Genomic DNA, 13,500 nt, shown 5'->3' with positions numbered 1-13,500 from the left:
TCTACCCTGCCCAATACAGTCACTATGAGTCGGTGTCCGTTTGATGGCATTGAATTTGGTTTGGGTCTGTATGTCAGGAATTTCACGTCACACAATTGTAGAAACTGGTTTAGTGGACTAAAGCTGTTGCCTTTCCATCTGGTGCTAGCTGGAGTAAACAATCCACAGAGCAGCCTGTCTGGAACGGAACAGCTAGAAACAAGAATGAACTGGAACCCCAGACATGGGTTCTATGGATGCCCTGGAAAAGCCAGTGTCCCTCATCTTGGACCTGAACACGTCTGACCAGGGAACATCTGACCCAGGGAAAGGTGGGACAGTGTACGACCAGCCAGGGTCCCGTGTCAAGCAGGTCAATAAGCAATCACATGTAGGAGTTACAAAATGGCTGCTGCTTCATCTCTGCCCTCCAGATTTCACACGACTCCCTTACGATCCACCCTACCCAGAAACCTGAACAACACTGCCATCAAGCCTATGCCTGCCCTTAGGACAAGGTAGAACTAACGGCCCTCTGAGCTATTCACAGAGTAAACAGAAAGCCCTGTCTTTCGCCCCAGAGAAACCTAAAGGGAAAGGAATCCTGAGATGTGTATTTCAGTCTCTCCAAGTTGATCCACTAGGAAGCCATGCCCTCTAGGATCCTTAACTGCATCTCCCAGCAACGCCTATTTACTATCTCCAAAGCAGAACTCACCTTTCTGTCTGCTCAAAACTTTCTAATTCCCTAAATGCTTCCCCTTTACTTTCCCCTTTCTGTTACCATCAGTCTTGGTTCTGTCGTTTCCACTTCTGCAATGCCTGCCCTGGGTGTGTGGGTTCATGCTCACCTGGTGATGAGACAATCCCACACTGATTACATATTTAGTTTGATAAAAGGCCCATTCTGGAACCCATATGCATGAAGAGGAGCGCCCCACCCACTAAAAAGCACATACAGGGAGTGAGTTATAACAGGAGTTAGCAGGCTGCGTTCAGTATTTAAACCAAGAAAAACATACCAGAGACAAGATGAAAGATCTAATAAAACTGGATTCTTATTTCTGATTCTAAAACTAACAGCTGGGCTTTCCCATGTGGAATAATGTTACATAAATAACTCAGCTAGTCAGCATAGAGGCTGTGAAAAAGTCCAGCAAAATGATCCATGATCTTGGACAGCAGATGATCACACCCAATGGAGTAACAAGGAAATAAGTGGTCATTGGAAGGAACTGGTGCTGCGGTAATCAGCAGACTTAACAGACTCTGGGCAAGGCAATGACCTGAGTCCTGTAACACTAATTCTTCCAGGGAAGTTTGCTTTCTACCTAAGCTTATTAACACTCATTCCATGTGTCAGCTTTTAATTAATCATGGGATCCAGAGAAATTGATGCTTAGAAAATAAGCTTGTTGACATTTTAAACTGAAATAAACCCTCCAGTTCTTAGGTGTTAATTTATTGAGATTGGCAGTTTGTGACATGGACACATGTCACTGTGAGCACGCTGCACTTAGTCCTGTTGTCCACATCCTCTAGTCGCAACTCCTGTTGGATTCCCTGCCCCCATGCCCTCCCCCCACTGCAGTAGCTACAGATGCGCTTGGGGCACAAGGGCCAAAAGGCTTTGGGGAAGGTTTTGTTTTTTTGTTTTTTAATCATTTTCTTGGGAGCTCTTACAGATATTGTAACAATTCATAATTCAATTAGATCAAACATTACAATTGCTGCCACCATTTTCAAAACATGTTCTTTCTTCTTGAACTCTGGTATCAGCTCCCCTGGAGAAGAGTTTAAGTAAGGGATAGAAGGACTGGAGCCCAATGTAGTGAACAGGTGCTGGGAAGGTGCTAAGGGGATCCGATTGCAATGCTACTAGCTGTCTCATGGGATTACCTTCCGTGTCACTAGCTCTAATGTTACCATGGATGACTGGGCTATAGTGAACTATGAACTTCTGCAGCCACTCAAACGTACTCTTCCATTTTTTAGCATTCAAAACTGTACACACCTTCCTGGAATCAGTCACTCTCACAATCCGTTCTAGTAATGGATTCCCTGAAAGCTGAGACGTACTTCCTATTGTTTTACCAGCCCTGAGACTAGTGACCCCACTTGACTGAACTAGATCTGGGTTTGCTTCAATGTGTCAAGGGCTCTACAATTTTTCCTCTGTCACTGAAGCTATTATTGATAACAGAAACCAGGAGTTATATGACTCCCTCTTTTTTTTTAATCATTCCGAATTTCCACATTCATCTTGTGAACCAATTCCTCAGGAGTCAAACCCATGTCCACCAATTCTAGACCCTGTGAATTGATTTTACTTTGTGTAATTAATTACAACATAGCAGCTATTTTAATATAGGGGTATTTTCAAAGATTGCTCATCTTCCTGTTTATTCCTTTTTTCCTAAAACTACATTTTCCACTGAGTCAGGCCCCTTACAATGAACCCCATCCTGCACCAATTGTAAAAGCAATTTATTTTGGAAAAATCGATACAATTCTAGGCCCAAGGAGATGGAGATTAAAGATGTCCCAGAGATCCAACTTTCCCAAAGTGCTGTACCACTGCATTATCCCTGATCTCAACCACCACTCATCCCCTTAGTTCATTTCCTCACATCCCAGGGCTCTGCAGTTTGTTGCCATGCTTAACAGAACTCACATAGCATTAAGAAAGCTCACGTGACTTGTTAGGCGCTGTCAAGCCAGTCCCAGTTCACAGCAACCCAATGTACCACAGATCACAGCATCGCCCTGTCCTGCCCCATCCTCACACTTTGTTATGTTTGAGCTCATTGTTGCAGATACTTTGTCAATGCATCTTGTCTCTTGTCAAGTCTTCCTCTTTTTTTGCTGCCCTTCCACTTTACCATGCATGATGTCCTTTTCCAGGGACTTGTATATCCTGATAACATGTCCAAATTACATGAGATGAAGTCTCACCAACCACTTTTGTAAGGAACATTCTGGCTGTACTTCCAAGACAAATCTGTTTCCCCAAAGGACTCGAGTTTACCTCAGTTCAGTGGTGCCTCCAGTGGTTTCTCTTCTACTCAGTGGGGCCTCAAACAGTTGCACTTCTCTCAGCTCAACCCTTACCTCCTGGACTTGTTTGGATGTGAAGGAAACGGTGAATCCTGCATTTCCTGGGCTGCCCTTCTGCGTTGCCTCACCAAGAGTTACATTTGTCATTTCAAGAGTGCCCCCAGCACTTCCTTCTGTTGTCAACAAGCATTACCATTTCCCATATTCCTGAAAAATGGGAAACCTTGAATCCTGCAGGTCCTGTGCCTCCTAATTGCATTAACCAACGGAGCTTTACCTATCTTCTTGTATTTTACAACAAGGTTTGCTCACTGAGGTAGTTAGCTTATCATCCCAACCTGGCCGATAAGCACAGGTGGGGTTAATTGAAGGGCGTTGGGATACATGGCTTGGTCAGCCTCTCCTTTCTAGTTCTCGGGTATCTTACTTTGTGATGGTCAGACCAGGGTGAAGCTGCCTTAGCCAGTTAACTGCTTCTGCTGTCAAGGCCCACTTCCTGCAAGACATCCCTGAGCAGAAGCCACATGGACCTACAGTGATGCAGTCCTGGGATGCTTACACATTCACTGACTCGGCTTTCCCCCTATAACGGGACAATCCATGGTACTTTCAATATTCTTTGTCTGACCCACATAATTCAAATGCAGCAATTCTTCAATCATCCTTATTCAATGTCCAATTTTCACATGCATATGAGGCGATTGAAAAAAAAGCTTGGCTCAGACACACCTTGTCCTTATTGTAATGTTCTTGCTTTTCACACTAAAGAGGTCTTATGCAGTAGTTTACACACGGCAGTGAGTCATTTGATCTCTTGATTGAGGCTTCCACGAACATTGTGGATACAAGCAAGACAAAATCTTTGACATCTTGAGACTTTTCTCCATTTATCATGTTATCTATGGTTCCAATGTGAGGATTTTGGTCTTCTTTACATTGAGTTGTAATCCACACTGAAGGCTGCCATCCCTGGTTTCCATTAGCAAATGTTTCAAGTCCTCACTGTCAGCCAGCAGGGTTGTGTCATCTGCATATCCTAGGTTGTTAAGGATGGTAAACACATCTTTCCTGATTTTAAACTATGCAGTTTTCCTTTCTTCTGTTCATAACACTGTTTCTTGATCCATGTTCAAGTGCCACATGATCACAATGAAGAGTTATGGAATTTCCATTTTCCCCAAAACTATATTATGTATATATAATATATATGTGTGTGTGTGTATATATATGTACACTTTGTTGTGATTCCCACAGCAGAATGCCCTAGCATAGTCATAAAATACAATTAAATATATTTCTAGTATTCTCTGCTTTGAGCCAAGGTCCACTAGATGTCAGCAATGATATCCCTTGTTCACATCTGAATTCCATCAGAATTTTTGGCAGCTGCCTGTCAGTGTACTTCTGCAGTAGTTGAAGTTCAATGATCTTCAATAAAATTTTACTTTCATGTAATCTCATTAATATTTTTTAATTTTCACATTTCTGTTGGGTCACCTTTATTTGAAATGGGTACAAATATAGATCTCTTCTAGTAAACTGGCCAGGTAATTTTATTCCAGATTTCTTGGCACTGATGAGTGAGTTCTTACATTGGTTCATCAGCTTGTAGAAACATTTCACATGGTTGTAGGTGCTGTAAAGTCCTAACTTAAGTTCAGATGTCTGTGCTGGAGGGTCTTCCTCATCTACAAAGCAGCATACACTGGTGAACTCAAGTCAGGTGGCAGACCACAAACTCAAGTCCCAAGAATGAAGGTCAAGCAGAGGCCAGCCAAAATGCAGGGTCCAGATACAGAAGAGGAAATGTTCCTAAGTCAAAGCAGATCTCCTTGCTTCTGCCAATCCTCAGGCAGTAAAGGGAGGTCACAGAAAGAATGGCTTTGTGGAGGTGGTTTTTACCTCCTGTCCACTATACCTCCATGGAAAGAAAGGGTGATGATGATGGAGCCACAATTGCTAGCAAGGTGGAGACTTGAAACACACCATACCTTAATCCTGGCCATAGCATAACATTGAATTCCCTCCAAAAGGGGAGTATTACCAAAGTTTACATCCAAAAAAAGATGATGGCTAAAAGGGGATTATGACTACGTGGGCCATATTAAAGACCCATATTAAGTAATTGACTACATCTTAAACATTCAAGAGAAAATTCAGTTATCAGAAAACAAAAACTACTTTTGCTTGGGAAAACCTAATTGCTCCTATGGACCCCCATGTGCTTTTACTTTCTTACTCTAGACATATTTAGACAGTTGTCCCTTTATAATAATATATAAAAAGGGGTACCCCCAAAGAACCAGAATCCCCAATCCCAAAGTTGTATATTTAATTTTTTTTTACAAAACAACCTATCACCTTCAAAGTATTCTCTATTACACTTTATAGCCACTCCTTGGGAATAAGCTGAAGCTTTCTAGTCCCTCAAAGATGTACAACCTTGAACACTCAAGAGAGAGTTCTCCCTGGCTCTAGAGGTCACTATGAGTCAAAATCAACTCACTGACAGACAGTAGATTTTCAAAATGTACTAGCCTTCTCCACCGCTCCTCACTTAGCAATATGACATGGACATCATTTCAGAAAAGACTGGGTTTTCCTAGTATGTATTTCTCAAATAATTAGAGGTATTCCACTGTAGAATTTAACATTTTATTTAACCCAAAGCCCCTAATCAGGTGCTTAGATTGTTTTCACTTGGAAATGATATAATTAAAAGATAACATAACAAATCATATGAATTTCCTCTCGGATTATATCAGAAACATACTTAATTGTATATGCCAAGCTGTCAGTTCACTTTTACATGAATCGATTTTTGTTGTTCAAAATACAACTAAACAGCACAAAAAGCTGTGACTGTTCCAAGTATTTCAGGGGAACTTGGAAATACCTGTAGCTGAAATTGGCCTTTTAAAAAGCTTGCCATTCCTATTGATGCGTTCCCTCCTGTTGCTGTAGTCTACAAGTGAAATATGCACGCACGTTCTGTGGGCAATCCACTAGTGAAATACTCTGTTCCAGTCTGGGACTATTAAACATTGGAGGGAAAAGGACCATTATATCTTGAAAGTCCTCCGTGGCAAAACGTGGTCCCTTAGCCTGAGTGAGTCACTCTGGCAACCAGTGACAAAAGAATAGCAGACATAAAGTTTGGCTGGAGACCTGCCATTAGAACACTCAGACTGAGCAAAACGCTCTTGGTATACGTGAATGGCATGGAACATCTATTGTACTAACACATTTTACTAGTTTTTCTCTCGTTCAGGGAGCTATAGCTCCCTTTTAATACTGGATGCTGAGAGGGGTGAATATTTAGCTTAATGTACAGCTACCCTTTATATAAAAATCTCTTATACAGATAAGAGTTTCTATGGATTTGTTTCTCTAGTCTACCTGGACTAAAACACTATGGTACCAGGAGTAAGGTACTAGAGAAACAAATCATAAAGATGTTTGTTTGACCTCTAGCCAGAGGTCAGATAAAGCGACACTGTTTACTCGATTGTTTTCTGGAAAGAATAAGGGACATTAAAATTTTGAATATTATGTTTGGTTGTAGTCTTGGGTTATTCCTGTGAAAAAAATGAATGTTGTTAATGTGTATTTTAAGCTCAGGGGTAGAAATCAGCATTTGAATTTCTCAGAAACCATGATGCTTAAAGAAAATGGCTGACAGAGGTCAAAATGGCTGACAGAAAGCCTGGATCTGGCATGATATTCTCAGAGGCCTAATCCCATATTTTTGTATAGATAGAATAGTTTAGATAAGGAAGAAGATGAGCTAGATAAGGACTGAACTTGACTGTTTTAAGAATTGAGTTTAGTATCTGATTCTACTTTGTTTTTTTTTTCTCTCTCTTTTTTTAATTTTAACAATTTATTGGGGCTGATACAATTCTTTTCACAGTTCATACATATACATACATCAATTGTATAAAGCACATCTGTACAGTCTTTGCCCTAATCATTTTTTTCTCTTTTCTTCTTTTACATTTTATTAGGGATTCAAACAACTCTTACCACAATCCATACATATACATACATCAATTGTATAAAGCACATCCATACATTCCCTGCCCCAATCATTCTCAAGGCATTTGCTCTCCACTTAAGCCCCTTGAATCAGGTCCTCTTTTTTTTCCCCCCCTCCCTCCCCATTCCCCCCTCATATGCCCTTGGTAATTTATACATCGTTATTTTGTCATATCTTGCCCTATCCGGAGTCTCCCTTCCCCCCTTCTCTGCTGTCCCTCTCCCAGGGAAGAGGTCACATGTGGATCCTTGTAATCAGTTCCCCCTTTCCAACCCACTCACCCTCCACTCTCCCAGCATCGTCCCTCACACCCTTGGTCCTGAAGGTATCATCCACCCTGGATTCCCTGTACCTCCAACCCTCATATGTACCAGTGTACAGCCTCTGTCCTATCCAGCCCTGCAAGGTAGAATTCGGATCATGGTAGTTGGGGGGAGGAAGCATCCAGGATCTGGGGGAAAGCTGTGTTCTTCATCGATACTACCTCACACCCTAATTAACCCATCTCCTCTCCTAAACCCCTCTATGAGGGGATCTCCATTGGCCGACACTTGGGCCTTGGGTCTCCACTCTGCACTTCCCCCTTCATTTAATATGATATATATATACATATATACACATACATATATACATATACACATACATACACACACATATCTTTTTTTTTTTTGCATGATGCCTTATACCTGGTCCCTTGGGCACCTATGTGGGCTTATTTGCTTCTGAGCTAGATGGCCGCTTGTTCACCTTCAAGCCTTTAAGACCCGAGACACTATCTCTTTTGATAGCCGGGCACCATCAGCTTTCTTCACCACATTTGCTTATGCACCCATTTGTCTTCAGCGATCCTATCATGGAGGTGTGCAGTCAATGATATGATTTTTTGTTCTTTGATGCCTGGTAACTGATCCCTTTGGGACCACTCGATCACACAAGCTGGTGTGTTCTTCCATGTGGACTTTGTTGCTTCTGAGCTAGATGGCCGCTTGTTTATCTTCAAGCCTTTAAGACCCCAGTCACTATCTCTTTTGATAGCCGGGCACCATCAGCTTTCTTCACCACATTTACTTGTTCACCCCCTTTGGCTCCAGCCGTTGTGTCGGGAGAGTGAGCATCATAGAGTTCCAATTTAATAAAAGAAGGTATTCATGCATTGAGGGAGTGTTTGAGTAGAGGCCCAAGGTCCTTCCACCACCTTAATACTTGACCTATAAATATAGACACATAGATCTATTTCCCCATCCTCCTATATATATTTGCATGTACATGTCTTTGTCTAGACCTCCATGAATGCCCTTTGACTCCTAGCTCTTTCCTCCATCTCCCCTGACCTTCCTCCTGCCCTACTACCATGCTTCATCGCCACCTGGGCTAGAGTATACCTCTTCTCTAAGCAACCTTATCCTTGATCATTTCCCACCAGGCCTGCCACTCCCCCTTCTCTACCATTTGGGGTCCCATGTTTTTCCCTTGTCCCTGGGTTTGTTAACACCACTTCCTAACCCCCTCTACCCCCCCACCCCAAGTCCCCCCGGAACTGTCGGTCCCGTTGTTTTTCCTCCAGATAGTTCATCCAGCCTGTCCTATTCAGACAGACCTGTGGAGTCACTAACATGCACGAAAACTAGACAGAGGAAAACAAAGCAACAGTATACAACCAGACAACAAAACAACAAAAACAAACCACTGTAAAAGAGCAGAACAAAACAGTTCACAAGAGAAAAGCTTGTAGTTAGTTCAGGGATCGTTTGCTAGCCCTTAGGAGCGTTTTCCAGTCCAGTCTGTTGGGGCACCACGCCCTGGCCCCAAAGTCCACTTTCAGCATTCCCTGGGGACCTTGCCGCTCCATTCCCTTGCTGTTCCACTGCACTCCCCCAGTGATTTGCCTCGGTGTGGTGGGATCAGGTCAGGTGCAATTCCCACACTGTGTCTCCGGTGCTGTCCCCTGTATCGCCCTTAGTCACTGAGGGGCATCATGTCTCATAGTAGGGCCAGCCATGTTGTTCTCTCTCTACTTTGTTTATACTGGTTTCTTCTGCTTAGTGTTACTGATATAATGGTTGAAAAAAATAATTATGAGGAGTATGAAAATAGAGAGCTTGTAAGTCCACTTGTCTTCGGCCATTAAAATTGGATCTTTAAATGGGCTTAGGACACTCCTGCAGAGAAGGTTCTGCAAAGGTAAGCCCCACCCAGACTTACATAGCTAGGATTTCTAAAGAAGCAAAATCAGTAACATGGATGTATGTAAAGAGAGGAGTTAGTATTAAGAAAAATAGCTCACACAGTTGTAGAAGTGGTCAAGTCTAGTCAGATATTATGCTTTCCCTGTCTCATGTTTCTGCCTGAGGCAGGCAATAGCACAAGCCACTGGCACACATTCCAGGAGACCAGATGCAGGACCCAGGTCAGCAGGAATAAGAGGGAGAAAGGGTGAGAGAGAAAGAGAGAGCCAGTTCTCCACAGTCTATTTATAGATATCAAACTGGCCACATCCCCAAGGAGACTTCAACAGGCCGTGACCTGTATCTTATGGGAGGTCTTATTGCCATACTACTGAGGATCCTGATCCAGCCAAGTCTGCACAAAACCTATCACACATATATACACATATAAATGTACAGGTAAAATGATATAAAGTATATCAAATGAACAAAAAATCTGTGACCATTGAGTTGAATTAGAATTTTGGGGACTAGGGGAAGGTTCACCAGCCAGAGTGGGTGCAGGATCTTAGAGGCTTAGCCATTAAAACCGAGTTATCTTCCATTATAATGGGATCTGCTATGAGCCTCGGATCAGATGGAAGTAATTTAGGATGGAGTGCAATACCATTACTCGGGGCACAGCCCTGATGCAATCCAATGCAAGGATGCTTCCCATATGGATATGACCTACTTCCAACCTGAAATGACACTGTGGAGTGTGTGTGTGTGTGTGTGTGTGTGTGTGTGTGTGTGTGTGTGTATGTATGTGTGAGAGAGAGAGATCTGGATTCTCCATCTGGCTTATTGTCCTCCAGTTCTTTGGACTTGAGTCAATGGTCTGCAATATTGGCTACCAATCCAGGCAGTCATCAACAACTTGACATCTGACATGGTGACCTCGGATTCATTCACCTCTGCAGCCTCAAGCCTTGGGTCTTCTTGTAAAGCTTGTGTTTATCGGCCCTTACAGCTATATGGGACAGGAGAAGTCTCCAGTCTAACAGCAGACCTAAACATGTGGAATCTGCCTGGACTTGGACTTTTCCGCTTCTACAATTGAGTGGGCTGTTTTCTTGATATGAACTTTTCTCTATATACACATACATAATCTTCACCGGCTTTGCTTCTCTAGAGAACTCAATCAAAGAAAGAAGTATGTTGATATTAACCTATCAGATACAGCATTGTACTTTAAGATAGACCTTGAATGAATTCAGCTCCATTCCTCTTAAATGTATCACTTATGGCATAGAAAACTTGCTGTTGTTAAGGTGCCATCGAGTTGGTTCTGACCATAGCGACCCCATGCACAACAGAGCAGACCAAAACACTGCCTGGTCTTTGCCATCCTCATAATTGTTCCTATGCTAGAGCCTACTGCAGCCACTATGTCAATTCATCTTATTAAGGTCATTCCTCTCTCTGTCCCGTGACTTTACCAAGCATGATGTCCTTCCCCAGAACTGGTCTTTCCTGACAACATGTCCAAATTATGTAAGCTGGAATCTTAACATCTTGTCTCTGGGAAGTATTCTGGCCATACTTCATTCAAGACAGATTTGCTTGTTCTTTTGGTGGTCCATGGTACTTTCAGAATTCCTCACCAGCACCATAATTCGAATGCATCAATCCTTCTTCAGTCTTCCTTATTCAATGTCCAACTTACGCATGCATCTGAAACAATTGAAAACACCAATACACAGGTCAGGTACACCTTAGTTTTCAACATAACATCCCTGATTTTTCAACCCTCTGAAGCGGTCTCATGCAGCAGATTTACCTCCAAAATAACACATCATTTGATCTCTTGACTTCTGTTTCCTTGAGCATTGATTGTGGATCCAAGCAAGATTAAATCCTTGACAACTCCAAACTTTCTCCACCTATCATGGCTTTGAGGATTTGGGTCTTTTTGTTATTGAGTTGTACTTCATAATGAATTTTTGATCTTCATCAAATTCTTCAAGTGCTCCTCGCTTTTAGCAAGTAAAGTTGTATCATCTGCACATCATAGTTTGTGAATTCCCCTTCCTCAAAATTTGATGCCCTTTTCTTCTTCATATAATCAAAATTCTCTGGTGATTTGCTCTGCATGCAGATTGAATAACTATGGTGAGAGGCTACAACCTTTCCTGATTTTAAATCATGCGGCATTCCCTTGTTATGTTCACACAATTGCCTCTTGATCCATTTACAAGTTCTGCATGAGCATAATGATGTGTTCTGGAATACCCATTCCTCTCAAAGTTATTCATAATTTGTTATGATCCACACAGTTGAATGACTTTGCATAGTCAATAAAACACAAGTACATGTTCTGGTATTCTGTGCTTTCAGTTAAAATCCATCTGACATAAGCAATTATATCTTGTATTCCATGACCTCTTCTGAATCTGGTCTGAACCTCTGTCATCTCTGTCAGTGTACTGCTGTAACTATTGTTGAGTGAGCTTTAGCAAATAGTAAAACTTAATTGTCCAATTAAAAATGGCTGATATAAAAAATGGCTGACATCAGTCCATTTCAGGGACAGAATACTTAGGATATCTTTATTCCATTTAATTTTTATGACATCCAGTTTTCCTGTATTCATACTTTGTACATGTCATGTTACAATTTATTAATGGGTGTTTAAGCTGTTTCTGCTCATTTTGAGTTGTGCCACATCATCAAATTAAGGCCCAGAAAGCTTTGTTCTTTGACATCATTAGGGTTGCTTCTGTTTTGAGGAGGTAGCTCTTCCACAGGTGTATTTTGAGTGCCTTTGAACTTTGAAGGGCTCATCTTCCAGTATTCTATCTGGCAATGTTCCTATTACTCATAGTTTTCTGTAGATAATTTTTCAAAGTGGGCTGCTGATTCATTCTTTCTAGTTTTTCTTAGTCTATAAGATTTACTAAAACATGTCCACCCTGTGTGACCCTGCTGCTCTTTGTAACACCAATAGCACAGCTTCCAGCATCCCGGAAACACAAGCCACAGTAGGATGAAAGAGGAGAGACCAGCAGCTACCCAGCATTGATTGTCATGATGAGGGCAGCAGCTCAGACGGCAAATCAAAACGTGCAAGTGCATTTTACACGTCTGCAAGATCACTTTTGCTGCTACTCCATTGACCAAAGCAAGACATAGGGCAAAGCCAAGATCAAGGTACCAGAAAGACTCCATCTATAATACAAATAGCTGTGAAATAAAGTGAAAAACAACATGGACCTATGAATTTCCAAGACTATAACTAAAATGTGCAAGTACATTTTAAACGTCTGCAAGACTATCACTCTTTATAAGATTAGAAAATCTTATATTTCTCATGGTTTCTGTCTACTGACTTTGCAGTTAGCCATCCAACTCCTAACGACTATGCCAGGGGCAACTAAATGAAGTGAAGCATCAGCTAAGTGATGCTCTTCCAAACACAACCTCTGCTCCTGTCAGGTGATTCTGACTCACTCTCTACAGGATCAAACACCCTCATTTTTCTCTCGGAGCAGGTAGTGGACTTGAACAGCCGACTTATGGTTACAAGCTCAAGACAAAACTCACTGCACCACCAGGACTAGAAAACTACAAAAGAGCTGTAGTTCACATTTCATCGACCTCTACTTGAAACGTCATAATTATTATTTTTGTGTGTCGAGTGGTTTGTGTATATACAAGTTTTTTCACGAGGAAAATTTTCTCCGCACATTGCTCACACTGTCCAGATGTGCCTAGATAAGTCTTAGGTCATCTCTTTATAATGAGAAACCAGCATATGAAAGAGAATCAAAGGTTTCTTGTAATCCCTTCCAACTCGCTTTGACAATCCATTCACACTCTTTGATATAACAGACTTACAGAAACCATTTTTTTCTACCCACCCAAGAGTTAGATTAAATTAGTGGTAATTAAGATCATAGAAATGGTTTAATCACGTGTCCTTTTATCCTCTACTCCTGGATGTAACACCTAATTGAGGTGCGTCCCACAAGAGAAAAGAGGAGGACAGAAAGTTTTATGACGCTTCTTTGAAGATTGCTAGCTCAAAGAGTTTTATGAAGAATCTTAATCACAGTTAACCCCTGGCATGATTATTCACTACACATCAAGCACTGTGTTGGAGGCTTCTAATTCAATTTCTGCTTTGTGGGAACTACTCAAACAGATTAATGCGGTAATTATTTTGATTCCATTTGAGGAGCATGAAATATAGTGATGTTAAGTAGTCCGTCCATGGTC

The sequence above is a fragment of the Tenrec ecaudatus genome, chromosome 2, assembly GCF_050624435.1.
Source record: "Tenrec ecaudatus isolate mTenEca1 chromosome 2, mTenEca1.hap1, whole genome shotgun sequence".
In the NCBI taxonomy this organism is placed as follows: domain Eukaryota; kingdom Metazoa; phylum Chordata; class Mammalia; order Afrosoricida; family Tenrecidae; genus Tenrec; species Tenrec ecaudatus.
Note: the sequence above shows the minus strand (reverse complement) of the source record.